This window comes from Micromys minutus, assembly GCF_963924665.1.
Source record: "Micromys minutus genome assembly, chromosome: 23".
NCBI classification, from domain to species: Eukaryota; Metazoa; Chordata; class Mammalia; order Rodentia; family Muridae; genus Micromys; species Micromys minutus.
Window position 1 is genome coordinate 5692389 of NC_137958.1, and position 15715 is coordinate 5708103.

Here is a 15715-nt window from a genome sequence, read left to right on the forward strand (position 1 = left end):
AGATGAAGATATTTCAAGACAAATATAAATTTACACAATATCTGACCACAAAACCAGCACTACAATGAATTATAGGTGGAAAACCCAAGACAATGAGGGGAAATACATCCTAGTAAAAACAAGAAAACTCCTACAAGAAAACCAAAAGAAGAAAAAGACACAGACACAACTCAACCCACAAAAGCAATATTAGCATTAAACAGAAACAACTATTCCTTGATATCTGTTAACATAAATGGACTCAACTCCCCAATAAAGAGACATAGGCTAATAGACTGGATAAATAAACAAACCCCAGCAATTTGCTGCATACAGGAAACTCATCTCTGAGACAAATACCGACACTATCTCAGAATAAAAGGGTGGGAAAAAAGCTTCCAAGCAAACAGCTCCAAGAAACAAGCTGGAGTGGCTATTCTAATATCAAATAAAGTAAATTTTCAACCAAAATTTACCAAAAAAAATAAGGAAGGACACTTTTTACTCATTCTCCGGGAAATCTGTCAGGAGGAATTCTCAATCCTTAACATATATGCTCCAAATAAAAAATCACCCACATTCATAAAAGAAACCCTACTAAAGCTCAAAAAATACATTTCACCCCACAGAATAATAGCGGGAGACTTTAATACCCAACTCTCACCAATGAACAGATCATGAAAACAGAAACTGAACAAGGGCACTGCAAAACTAGCAGAGACTTTGAACCAACTAGAATTAATAGATATCTACAGACAGCCTATTCAACAAATGGTGCTGGTCCAACTGGTACTCAGCATGCAAAAGAATGAAAATAGACCCTTTCTTATCTCCTTGTACAAAGCTCAAGTGTAAGTGGATCAAAGACTCCACATTAAACCAGATACACTGAAACTATTAGATGAGAAAGTAGGGAAAAGCTTAGAACACATAGGCACAGGAGAAAATTTTCTGAACAAAACACCAATGGCTCAAGATCTAAGGTCAAAGATTAACTAATGGGACTTAATGAGATTGCAAAGTTTCTGTAAGGCTAAGGACATTGTCAAGAAAACAAAACGGCAGCCAACAGAATGGGAATAGATCTTTACCAACTCCACATCAGATAGAGGCCTAATATCTAAAATATTCAAAGAATTCAAAATGCTAGACAGCAGAGAATCAAATAACCCTATTAAAAAATGGGGTACAGAGCTAAACAAAATGTTCTCAGTTGAGGAATATCGAATGGCTGAGAAATATCTGAGGAAGTGCTCAACATCCTTAGCCATCAGGGAAATGCAAATCAAACAACCCTGAGATTCCACCTCACACCAGTCAGATTGGCCAAGATCCAAAACTCAGATGACAACAGATGCTGGCGAGGTTGTGGAGAAAGAGGAACACTTCTCCACTATTGGTGGGGTTGCAATCTAATACAACCACTCTGGAAATCAGTCTGGCGATACCTCAGAAAATTGGACATAATACTACCTGAAGACCCAGATATTCCACTTCTGGGCATATACCCCAGAGACACCTTAGTATACAACAAAGATATATGCACCACAATGTTCATAGCAGCTCTATTTATAATAGCCAGAAGCTGGAAAGAACCCAGATGTCCTTCAGTAGATGAATGGATACAAAAATTTTGGTACATTTACACAATGGAATACTACTCAGCCTCCAGAAACAATGACTTAACCAAATTCTTAAGAAAATGGCTGCATCTAGAGAATATCATCCTGAGTGAGATAACCCAGTCACAAAAGAACAGACATAATATGCAGTCACTGATAGTGGGATGCTAACCCCAGAGGCTTGCACTCCCCCAGAAACAACTCACAGACTGTATGAAGTCCAAGAAATAAAGAAAACAAAAAAATATACATATATTCACAAAACAAGAAGACTTTGACTATTTCCATGTTGCGTTTTGTTTTACATGTACTTTATGTTCATTGTAACTATTAAGTTTTCAATGCATACTATCAAACCTTTAAAAAAATCAAGTACTGTCTAAAAATATATTCATATAATTTTATGTAGAAATTATTTTAAAATCTGAAAAAAAGTACTGACAAAAATGTATTGTATAATTTTATGCAAAAAATGCTTAAAATCTGTACATTTATCTTTGTTTTGTAAAATAAAGTTGTTAAAAAAATAGGTGTGTCTCTTAAAATTTGCATGAAATAGTACCAGCATTAGAAGTTATATTGCTGCATGTTAAGTACTTCAGAAATTAGATAAAATTTCTCTAAAAATGTGCTGTTGGGACTTAGATCTGTCATCCTCAATTCATTATATTGAAATCATAAGGACACATGAGAAATCCCATACAAATAATTGACCGTGTTTGTTTTTGTTTTTTCTCTCAGGAATTACCAAAAAGAAAAAGCATTATATTAGCATGAAGCCTGCAACTCATGTCAGTGTATTAGTAAAACCATTTCTCATGAAGCAGAGGGTGGTAAAGGGTTAAGCATATCCGTGTGAATCCAAGGTCTCATGGCTAAGTGGTAAAATAATTCAAAGGATCAAATCTAATAAACATGAGAGTTTAATGATTACTGCATCTGCCATGTGCCAATTTAATTCACTGTTGCACACATAGTAAAGCCCTTAGCTCCACACTTGGCAAAATAATTACCTCATTAAAAGAAGATGTAAGTATAGCTAAGGAATCTTTATGGACTCAGGTTTGCCCAAGGAAAACACAAGTTTTATATTAAATAAAACTATATTCTCCTTAATATCAGAACACAGAAGCTTTAAAAGGTCATCATATTTGGGGAAAAATAAAAAGATACTATTGTTAGATAAATGGATATAGATAATTTTTTAAAATGACAGTTTTTATTTCTGAATGTGTTATACTTTCATGTAAGTTACAGAAGAAGATTCAGTTAAGTTCCAACAAAGAAGGATTCCTCAGGTAAGGGACTCTCAATCCCTGTTAAATGTGTGAGTCACTTGGAGAGCATTTAAATTTATGGATACCTTCATCTAATCACCACGATTCTGGTTTTAGAAGGTGAAAGTGTCTAGGCATAAGTACATTTCAAGATCTCTCTGAGTCACTGTAATATTTAACCAGAGGTAAGAAATCGCTGCTCTAAATGACTGGCTGTATTATGTATGGGGACATTTTTAAATAAAGGTGGTTCTATAAATAGTTCTGTGTGGATTAAAGAGCAAACAGCTCCTGTTGTTGGGTAACTAGTCATTTTACCACATTCCCAGGGCTGACGTCATCGACAGTGCTCTTATCAAGAGATGACTTACTATGTGCTTTATTCCATGCAAGGGGGGAAATTCCTGATCTCTAGTAACAACCTTCAATCATCTGATAGCTAGAAGAATGTATTGTTAATTCTTGTCATTATTTCCTTTGTTCATTAATGTGGAATGAGCCCCCTTCTTCTATACATTATGTTCTCTTCAACAGTCAGTTTGCTCAGGCTTGTCTCAAGTCATGATTTGATTCCCATAAGGACTGTTTACTTACAGAGTTTGTCAAGATTTATATAGCCAGTGTGTAGGGATTTTTTCATGATTGATAGATATCTATCTGAAATACTCAAGCCTATAAACCAATAAGAAAATGGTAGGCTTCCTAGTACATATACCATTGAGTAGAAGAAAAGGAGTCCAGGGCTATTCATCTTCAGGTGGAGCTGTACACCAGCTCTAACCCAAAATAGAATTTCTTGAAAATGTCAACTGATGGGAATTGTTAGCTAACTAGAGGATGAATGTGAGATCTTCAGGTTATTTTATAATGATTTCCTATCTAGGAAAGATTTTATCTGTATATGTCCAGGTTCACCTAGTTTATTTATTATAAATTAGCCTGTAAATCCTGAGATTCAACTGGGCTGAATAATGAACATCAGTCGTTTGATGAGCCAGTTGTATAGGGCAGTAAGAAATAACAAAATGCAATAAATTCTCAATTCTACTTTGCATTTAACATTACTCATCCTCAAACTAAGCAGCACGCTAGCATGGAGGATGGATGACCATCACAGAGCAGCTTCTGGCAGCTGCTCAGTTATACTGTTGCTGATGGTTTATCTTCCTGGTTAATTGGTAATAAAAACAGGGCTCAATAATGTCTGGTTTGTAATCCTATTTTTCATTTATGAACTGTGTGCTGTCCTTAATACTTTCGGGTGAAGTGTCTCTGATTAACTTTTAATAGATTAGTAGTTCCTAATGCTAAACTCCGACTTTCCTTGTAGACATAACATTCCTTTCAAACAATTGCCTAAATATATTCACAATTGATATAATTTATGAGCAATGTTGGCCTTCACCAACAGTCCCCAGCCTCAGGCAGCACAGTGTGGTTTCAGATGGTACTCACTGGTCAGTACAAGACTTTGTTCCAAAATACTGAATTGGCGACACCTGACATTGGGAAGATCTTAATATGCCACATCTCCAAGTCTATCTACAGAGAAGGCTCTGGAATTACTATAACACCAGGAGTATTAATTCCCCAATACTTGGCAATGTTTTTCAGTTCTGTAGCCTGTCTCTTCACTTAGCTAATGTTTCCTTTCCTGTGCAGAAGACTTTTGATTTTGTTTGATCCATTTGGTAAAATTTTAGGATTATTGTGATGCCTTTGGAAGTCTTTTCAAACTTCATTTTGCCTTTACCTACATTTTCCTGTAACAGTTTCAAAGTCTTGGCCCTTGATTATTTAAAGACATAGGGATGTAGTTTCATTCTTCCATAGTTGAACATTCAAGTTTCCAAGTAGTATTTGTTGAAGGACTTTTTTTTTTCAACGTAAGTTTTAAAATTTATAGGTACATTTGTGAGTTGTGTATGTGTGTGTGTTTCCATATCTTAGATTCAAACTTATTGGATAGTATTTCTGGTTTTGTGTCAGTATAGCTGCTTTTGTTACAATAGCCCTTCTGTAAAGTAAAGTCAGGTACTTTGATGCCCCCTGCATGGTTTCTACTATGCAGGATTGCTTTAACTATATTGGGGTCTTTTGTGCTTTTTAAAATTAATGTTAGAATTTTTCTATTTCTGTAAAAAATGTAATTTTGATTTTGATAGATATTATGTTGAATTTGTAAATTGCATTTAATAATGTGGCCACTTACATAGCCCCCATTATGACAAAATAAAATATTTTGCTTTTTCAAGTGTCTTCAATTGTATCATTAAGGTCTTAAAGATTTCACCACTTTATTAAGTTTTATTCCTGGGTTTTATTTTTGTTTTAAAGCTTTTTTATATTTTTTATTAATCATTTTATTAATTTATATTTCAAATGTTATTCCTTTTCCTGGTTTCTAACCTCCACAAACTCTCTATCCCATCTCTTCGTTTCTCCCCTTCCATTATCATGTTATCTACAAGTAGGGACAGTTGAATTCTTCCTCTTTCAAGTGTGAAGAAAGTGGTATCTTAACTTGTCCTCTGTTTTAAATGGGACACTTCAGGGTTTCCTACATTATCCAGTGTTGGCTAATGTTTCATATGTCGCCTTTAGTAAGTAGAGGGATGTTCTTTACCCACTGATGGAAATTCTGGAGCACTGTCTTCTAACTCAGCACACTGGGTCCTGGACTTTGACACATTGATGACAATAGCAGACACCAAGGAAAGGAGTACAAATAGAGCTTGAGGCCTAAACTTCAGTTCCATAGGTGAGAAAAACACCTCAGCCTTGCTACAACATATTCTTCAGTTCCAAGGGGGAGAAAAACACCTCAACCTTACAAATAATTCTTCAGTTTCACAGGGGAGAAATCACTTTAACCTTACTACAACTTACGCTTTTCTAAGCATAGTAAAATTTCCATTGGGAAAAACAAAAGTAACTTTATTCAAAGTGAAGATAAGAAATTCAGCTTAAAATAATATTCCATTCAAATGAAACTCCAAAGAAAGCATAAATAGCTGGATTTGTGTCAGGTAAACTAGAATTTACATAAAAAGCAGCAAAAGAAGAATTCAAGTGTGTGCTAATCAACTTGAAATCCTATGAAAAGTGGCAAAGTCTTAGACATTTATGTATAATCAAGACTGTATCGTGAATTAATGAAAAACCCAAGTAGATCAGTTCCAAGGAACAAATTTGAGTGTTAATGAAGTTTTCCATCAAAGACAGCACCAAGATTACTGATAAATTCTGCTAAACATTAAAAGAAATAGTACACATCTTCCTTAAGTCAACAAAATAACAGCAACAGAATGAATGCTTCCACGTTTCTCTAACTAAACAAACATGCAAATAGAATGAAATAAACAACTAACAAAATTAACTACTAAATAGTTGTAAAAAAGCACATGTAAAATACTTAATATAAACTAACAAATTCAATCCAGCCCCACATTAAAAAGAGCAATTACCATGATTAAGTATGTAAGTAGGCATTCCCCCAAAGAAGCCAAATAAATTGGCCAAGTAAGTATATGAAAAAGGGTTCAATATCACTAATCACCTGGGAAATAAAACTAAAAACACATTTACACAACATCTCACTGTACTAGGCAGTGCTATTATCAGAAAAGAGAAGCCAAAGACCACAAGATCTTAGCCACACTGAATCTACACAAATTTGCCTCATTGACACTAAGTAGAACAATACTTCCTAGGGGCTCAGGAGAATGGAGAAAAGATGATCAATGATCAACTAAGTTAAAGATAGACAAAACTATGTTCTGGTGTATGCTTCCTCAGAAAGGTAGCTGTAAATAACAATAATACACCATACATTTTTTAAAAGTATAAAATATTTTAAACCCTTTTATTATGAAGAAATGATAAATTTTGGGGGAATTAAATATGCTTAACTTGATGCAAATATTACATAGTAACCTGCTAATTCATGTGTAGAATTTTATGAATTATATGAGTAAAAATATAGAGACAGAGCATCAACCATTGATTAGGATATACACAGGCTCTGTTCCCTTCTTTTTTGAGCATAAGGTACATTATCAATTCTGGAAGTTCTGTCGGTTCAAATTATCATCACATGACTCCCTCGGTGGTATCAGAAATATTTCCTTTGTAAATCTGAGCATAATCTCTGCAACTTTAGGCAAAAAAAAATTGGCACTCAGGGTAGAGACTATTTGGACCATTGTATTTGTTTCAGATCCTTACTTAGAACTCTGTGAAATGTTGCATATTCAAAATAGAATTCAAGGCATGTTGTTATATACCAGCTCACAAATGATTCTCCAAATTGATTGTCACCTTTTCCTATTTTGGGGGTGTTTTACATTTCCAAGTGAAATTCTGGCATCCCTATTAATTTTTTCTTCTTCGTCAAATCTGGATGCCCAACTGTCAAACTTCTAAAATTTACTTCCTACAGCAGGAGGAACACATTTTTAGATACCCTTTTAAAATTCTACATTCTTACTTTGCCAAAGCACTGGATTCCTCATGACAGAAGAGATGCTTGTAACAAACAGAGGAAAGCAGGAACTCTTTCCCAACACAGGCACATGGGGAACTAACACTTGGGAGGGGTTGCTGAAGCTGCATGCATAGAGATCCCACATTCTTTTGAGCTTTTTTTTCCTGTTTCATGTTTAAAAATTTATGGCTATGAGCTGTGGTTAGAGTCACATTATTAAAATGAACCCAAATATAAGCAATTTCTGTGCAAGATTCAAATTTACAGATTTTTAGATCACAAACAGCTTTAGTGGTGGTTATAGTTGAAAGTCTATGAAGTCTAGCACATGTAGACTTTTTAAATGGGTCTTCCATTCACTATCTGTGTGTTTTAGAGTAAGTTACTTCTCATCCCGGGGTATGTGCCTTGGACTATAAAATAGTGTCCATATGGTTCGCAGGGGTCCCATTCATTGTGATATAACATGAATGAGAACTAAAAAGAGTGTGTTAATGTACCTGTTATCCTTTCATTAGAGAAATAAACTGGTGGCCATTTAGGGACAATGGAAAACTAGAGGCATGAGTACACTGAGAAAGTATGGGCATAAAATGTAAAGAAAACAGTATAGACAATATCCTGAAGGAGAAGATAGATAGCAGATAACTTAATGATTAAGACAGTTCACTCTCTGGGTATCTTTCACAGCTTAAACACATGCTTTCATTAAGGAAAATAAAAGATTTAATTTTCCTGATTTGTCTTTGTTGAGGCAGATGTCATTAGAAAAAATTCTTTTACCAATGGACAGTACAGAAACAAGTTAAAGAATCATGTTGGACATGAAGAAAACAAGCCCACCATTCAAACTCTGTATTTCTTAGGAAACCCATACAAATCAGATCTCTTGTGGCCACACTGATCCTTTCATCCAACATTGTGCTGTGAGAGGCTCAGCTGCATCCATCCAAAGGGAGCTATGTGCAAAAGCCTAGAATTTGTGACACAATTGCATTATAAGAACAAAAAGGATAATGAGAAATAGAATAAGTTAATGACCTTGAGGTGTGGAATCAGGTGTGTTCTTGTGAGATGAAGCAAATTAAATAAAAACAGAAGTGAGCATGTGAGAGAGGTTGAAGAATGTAGAAATGATCAGCCGTTATACCATTCTCTTTAAGGAAGTGGTCCTAGCTTGAACCTCAGAAGAAAGCATGACCTGTTGATGTCCGGATTTCAAACGCCTGCCTTCTATGTCTGGGAAAAATAAACCTTTGTTGTTTTAATACACAGAAGTTCAGGCAATTTGTTGTAGAAGCTATATGCAGTTAATACGATAGAAGAATTTGATTTTTTTTCAAGAAAACATATCTGTGCCTTTTCACTCCTAAATTCCTGTTAAAATTTCTTTAAAGTTGTGTAAATAGCTAGTGAAGCAGGAGGCGGGGCTAATCAAAAACAAACAAAAACCCAGGCCTATCCACATATTTCAAGTACACATTAAGGTACAGAGAAGTTTAAGAACTGGGAGAAGAAATGATGATGGGTAGAATATGATGGTACAGGGGAACGACTCTTGTTTCCCTTTGCAAAGCCTCTCAAATCCACCGTCCATACAATCCAGTCAGCTCTTCATGTCCAAGTTTCCAGCAAAAACACTGCTGGTTTTGAAAATATGAAACTGAACATTCTTTCTGAAGAGAACCTAGGTAATTGATTCAAGGTACTCAAGGTATTCAAAGTCTAGAGTAGAGAAATCTCGCAGCATTCTCCCTGCTCTCCCAACTTCACAGGAATACAACTGCAATGCCCAGGAAATAGAGTCAACTTGCCTTCTTATTCTACACTGTCAGGTATGATCTTTTCAGATAGTCCTCATGACAGAGTGATGATAAACTAACCCATGAAACAAATATCTGAACAAGTTAAAAAAGAAGGACGGGAGGAAAACTTCATGTAGAACTACATTGGCACCTAGCAATCTTCACATCCAAAACAAGGGAAAACAGCTATGTGTAAGAAGCCGTGTGTGCGTGTGTGTGTGTGTGTGTGTGTGTGTGTGTGTGTACATATATATATATACATATATATATATATATATATGAATATATATTTATATATTCAGATCTGGCATCAACAAAATATTAGAGTATATTAGAAAGAAATAATGACAAAACTATGAGAGGGAGAAAACAATGGCTTAGCTAGTATATGAAACAGGAATGATGGCAAACTAATATAAATCCAAAGAGAAATGATAGGAAGGAACTAATGTATTTTAAATGTCATTCAGCCAGGCACATTAGCACACAGCCTTTAATCCCAACACTCTGGAAGCAGAAGCTCATGGATCCCTGTGAGTTTGAGACCAGCCTGGTCTACATACCAAGTTCCAGGACAGCCAGTCCACAAACACCTTTCAGAGTCAAATGCAGCAATGTATCTTCCAGTTTATAAGCTGGAAAATTACTAATAAGAGTCCATAAACTTAGTTGTGATGTCATAAAGTTTTCTCAATTTGAGTATCAAAGTTTCGATAGAGAAATCTCAATAATATGTAATATGTAAACACAATACCATTAAAAGGAAAATTATTTTCAATCTAGATTATATGTATGCATGTATACCTAGATAAACCAAATTTTAATAAATGCAGATATAGAAAGCTTACCTCCCTCTTTCCTGTTCCTAGGGAGTTAGTTACTTGAAGGGATATCCTTTAAGGAGGTGAAAAGGAAAGCCAGGAAATTCAGCAAATAGTAATTTAAAGCCTAGGAGAAGGTAGATGGAAGTCTCAGGACTTAAGCTGCATGGCAGAACTAGAAAACTACACAGGAACATATGATGCAGAAATCTCATCTTGGGAAATAAAGAAATGACACACAGCAGTAGTAACTAAGCATGAGTCTAGATAATAATAAGAATGGGATAAATCCAAAATACAATCCAAAAATAGATATATTCACATCTCAGAATGCAGAAACTGTACAAAGAACTCATGGAACATTTGTCCATCTGTGAGGCAGAACACTAAAGAAGAGCATTAATCACAGCCAAGTGGAATGGACTAAGTTTCGGGCAACAGAGGATACAAACGTGAATGAGGAAAATATGGTGCTTAGGTTCCTTTTGTAACAATGGGAGAAAAAAAATGAAGGTATCAAGTACCCAAAAGCTCTCATGTCATGGCTTCTAACAGATGGGTAAGTAGGATGTCAAGAATATTTCCTCTGGATGTCCCTAAAAGTGTTTATATCCAAGATGTTAAAGACAACTGCTACCTACACACAGATTTGCAACAGCCCTTTCAATACCCTTGTCATAGATAACACAAGAAAAAGACTGTGTCAATAGAGTTTAATACACAGTTTAGCGTCTCAAAATTTTAGAAAAAAATAAGACAGGCTTAACAATAGTTATGAGAAAAATTATAGAATGTGGTAAAGAAAAAGGCATCTGATAGGTAGTTGGTACAAAGGGAATTAAAATAAGATTATAAGGATGTAATACATAAAAGACAAATGTGAGTTTAAAATATTTTATAGCGCTTATATCACCCGAGATAAGTTAGAGAACTATTAATGAAAAGAGGAAAAGTTGATGTAATGATATTTGGAGAAAAGGAATTCATACAGGTAAATAAATTCTGCTCCATCAGAATAGGAAGATAATAAAAAAAAAAACTTAATAGGGAACAAACAGAAGGTGAGACATTGAAGGAATAGGAGAAATGATGTAATTGTATTTTAGTTATATAAAAAAACTTAAGTTGACAATGTTAGTGCATTATTTACTAATATTCTAATGCTGGCTTTACTGATCTGCCATTCTATGGAACACTAGCTATTCTAACAATATAGTCTTATTTTATGATAAAGCTTAATTGAAAATTCCTGTAGAAGAGTGAGAACAAATGCGAAAGTGCCTGAGCTTCACTGGTCAGTTCACAATACTTCACAGTTCTCTGGATTCACATGCTGCCCTCAAGAGTGTAAAATCAAAAGCTTGAGAGTCCTACTACAGACATATATAGCTGCATGCTTAAGGACATCTTTGATGCTCTTAATGTTGACACCATGATATGAAAGGAGGATAAACCTGAGCACTATTCCATTGTGTAAATATACCACAATTTTTGTATCCATTCCTCTGTTGATAGACATCTGGTTTCTTTTCAGCTTCTGATTATTATAAATAAGGCTGCTATGAACATGGTGGAACATGTGTCCTTGTAGATGCTGATGCTTCTTTTGGGTATATGCCCAAGAGTGGTATAGTTGGGTCCTCAGATAGTACTATGTCCAATTTTCTTAGGAACCACCAGACTGACTTCCAGAATGGTTGTACCAGCTTACAATCTCACCAAAAGTGGAGGAGTGTTCCTCTTTCTCTACATCCTCACCAGCATCTGCTGTCACCTGACTTTTAGATCCAAGCCTTTCTGACTAGTGTAAAGTAGAATCTCAGGGTTGTTTTGATTTGCATTTCCCTGATGACTAGAGATGTTGAACATTTCTTTAGGTGCTTCTCAGCCATTTTATATTCTTCAGTTAAGAATTTTCTGTTTAGCTTTGTACCCCATTTTTTTCCACAAAAGAATTTCATATCTTTGTATTTTTGCTGTTTTTTAAGGAAAAATAATTACCTTTTACAAATATTCATCTATACAAATGTTTCTAGAACATTATAAAATTAATTTAAGTAAGTTAAAGTACAGTTACTAAAAGATTAATAGTTATACCAAACTGAGTTCAACCCAAAAACCTGTGTTGTCCTAGTTATACCTTTACATAGGTTAACCTGCTCTTTCCCAACTTTCTCATTTCTAAAGAAAAGCAAAAAGAAGAAAAAATATTTGCCTGCTTAGAATGCTGTAGGATTTAAATGGATAATTTAGTTGGCAAAATGTTTAAATATGCAGTCATTGATTTCTATAGTATTGTTTAGATTCTTCTTTCTTCCAATGCCAGGGGACAGAAAAACTTAGGTTTCTGGCAGGAGGTGCTAAGGAAGAGAGAAGAGACAATATGGCAATACTTTTATAACATTCATTTAATGTTGATCTATAGTTCTTAAACAAAAGGGTCTTGAAAATATCATTTTCTCATTCTTGTCTTCTCCTCCTCCTCTTCCTCCTTCCTCTGCCCCATTCTCCTTCCTTTTTCTTCTTTCTCATTCCTCCTTTTCCTTCTTCCTCCCCCCTCCTCCACCCTTCCCTCCTCCTGCTCCTCCCTCTTTTTCTTTTTTTTAAACAACTTTATTTTACAAAACAAAGATAAATGTACAGATTTTAAACATTTTTTGCTTAAAATTATATATTTTTGTCAGTACATTTTTTCAGATTTTAACATAATTTTTACATAAAACTATATGAATATATTTTTTAGTCAGTACTTGATTTTTTTAAAGGTTTGATAGTATGCCTTGAAAACTTAATAGTTACAATGAGCATAAAGTACATGTAAAACAAAATGCAACATGGAAATAGTTAAAGTATTCTTGTTTTCTAAATATTTTTTTGTTTTGTTTTGTTTTCTTTACTTCGTGGACTTCATGCAGTCTGTGAGTTGTTTCTGGGGGAGTGCAAGCCTCTGGGGTTAGCATCCCAGTATCAGTGACTGCATAGTATGTCTGTTTTTTTGTGACTGGGTTATCTCACTCAGGATGATATTCTCTAGATGCAGCCATTTTCTTAAGAATTTGGTTAAGTCATTGTTTCTGGTGGCTGAGTAGTATTCCATTGTGTATATGTACCACAATTTTTGTATCCATTCATCTTCTGAAGGACATCTGGGTTCTTTCCAGCATCTGGCTATTAAAAATAGAGCTGCTATGAACATTGTGGTGCATATATCTTTGTTGTGTACTAAGGTGTCTCTGGGGAATATGCCCAGAAGTGGAATAGCTGGGTCTTCAGGTAGTATTATGTCCAATTATCTGAGGTATCGCCACTCTGATTTCCAGAGTGGTTGTACTAGTTTGCAACACCACCAACAGTGGAGAAGAGTTCCTCTTTCTCTGCAACCTCACCAGCATCTGTTGTCATCTGAGTTTTGGATCTTGGCTAATCTGACTAGTGTGAGGTGGAATCTGACTGCCAGTTCAACCAGCACCGTTTGTTGAAGATGCTCTCATTTTTCCACTGAAGGTTTTTAGCTCCTTTGTCAAAGATAAAGTGACCATAGGTATAGTACTACTCAGCTATTAAAAACAATAACTTCATGAAATTCATAAGGCAAATGGTTGGAACTTAAAACTATCATTTTGAGTGAAGTAAGCCAGTCACAAAAGAACACTCATGATATGTACTCACTGATAAGTGGATACTAAATCCAAAAGCTTAGAATACCCTAGAAACAATTCACAGAAATTATGAATCTCAAAGAGAAGGAAGGCCAGAAGATGGACCCCTCAATCCTTCTTAGAAGGGAGAAAAAAACACTCATAGGAAGAAATAATGGGATAAATAGAGGAGTAGGAATTGGATGAAAGATCATGTAGAGACTGCCTTACCTGTGGAACCATCTCATATGCAGCTACCAAACACATGCACTTTTGCTGATACCAAACAGTGCTTACTGACAGGAATCTGATATGGATGCCTCCTCAGAACCTCTGCCAGAGCTATACTGATACAGAGGAAGGTGTTTGCAGCTAACCATAAGATTGAACATGGGGACCCCAATGAAGGGACTAGAGAAAGGACTAAAAAACTGAAAGGGTCTGTAACCCCATGGGAAGAACAAAACTATCAACTAACGAAACCTACCACAACTCCCAGGGACTAAAACACCAACCAATGAGTTTGCATGGAGAGACCCGTGGCACCAGGTGCATATGCAGCAGAAAATAACATTCTCTGGCATTAATAAGAGGAGAGACCTTTATTCCAGTGAAGGCTTGTTTTTCCCAGTGTACAGGAATGCCAATGTGCTGAGGTGGGAGAAGCGGTTGGAAGAGGGAGTACATTAATGGAGGCAGTTGGAGGGGGTGGGGGATGGTATTGGGGGAAGGTGATTACATCTGCAATATAAATACAGAGAATATCCAATAACAACAGAAGAGAAAAAGAAAAAGTTAAAAATAAAGGAGGATAAAGCTGACTTTCATCAGAACTAATTATTAAGTAGCTAAAGGGTACACTGAAAACTAAACACCTCCTGTGTTTCTTACAGTGTGGAATTGATATGAAAGAGGGGGAACATGAAACTCAGGAGCTGGTATCAGCTCATAAAATTTCTGAAGGCAATTAAAAGAATGCTACATCATTATTTGGATGTCAGTCGGGGACAGGTATGTATGAATCATCTTAAAATTAATCTATTTCTTTTTATGAATTATTTAATTTATTTACATTTTAAATATCACCTTCTTCCAGGTCTCCCCTCTACAAATCTCCCTTTTTATACTGTTTTCCCTTTGCCTGGTTACTACCCCACCCACCTACCTATACCTACTTCACCCCTTTAGCATCCCCCTTAGTAGAGGCAACAAGTCTACACATAACCAAATGCCTCCCCTCCCATTGATGGCAGATAAGGCAATCCTCTGCTACTTATGTATCTGGAGCCATGGCCCTTCACCCATGCATACTCTTTGTTTGGTAGTTTAGTACCTGAGATTTCTGAGGGGTCTGGTTCATTGATATTGTTTTTCTTCCTATGGGGTTACAATCCCCTTCAGTAAGGTAATCTTTAAAGGGGTCTTACTCTTTTGTATTTTGGTTTGTTCTAGGGTTCCAACCTGAGACCTGTGCTTGGCTTTGCACTGAGCTACATGTAGAGCCTTCAGAGAGCCCAGAGTCAGAACACTTAGCATATTTTAGCTAGTACAATACTGTGTTTTCTGGGTTCTTCTGATGTAGCTGGGATATACACTGAAAAGGCATGCCAGGACTGTGTGATGACTCCAAGTGTACATCTTCAGTCTACAGGGATTGTAATTAAGATCTTTCCTACCACTAATGAATGTGAATGTTGTACTGACATTGTTGTCTAGGGACATCATTTATCAGACAGTCCTTTGGGTGATTTTTGCTGCGTTATCACTAAATTGTGCTCAGTGCTGGTAGGTCACTGGTAATGGCATAGATAACCTCACTGCTGGCAGTGTTGTGAATGGGACAGCCAGTTGACACACACATAATTGCTCTGAAAAATAAACTCTTACTGAAAAGCTGTTCCGAGCTGTATCCAAAACAAGGGCTAAATGTTCATCCAATAGTCTCTCCTTTTCTCTTGACTTCAGTCAAAATGGAGCTGGCTCCTTTTACTTTTCTTTATAACCTTCCTTTTACTCCTGAAGAGATGCAAAATACATAAAATCAACAGAACATCCTTTTACATTTCCATGAGGACAAAATGAGCTCT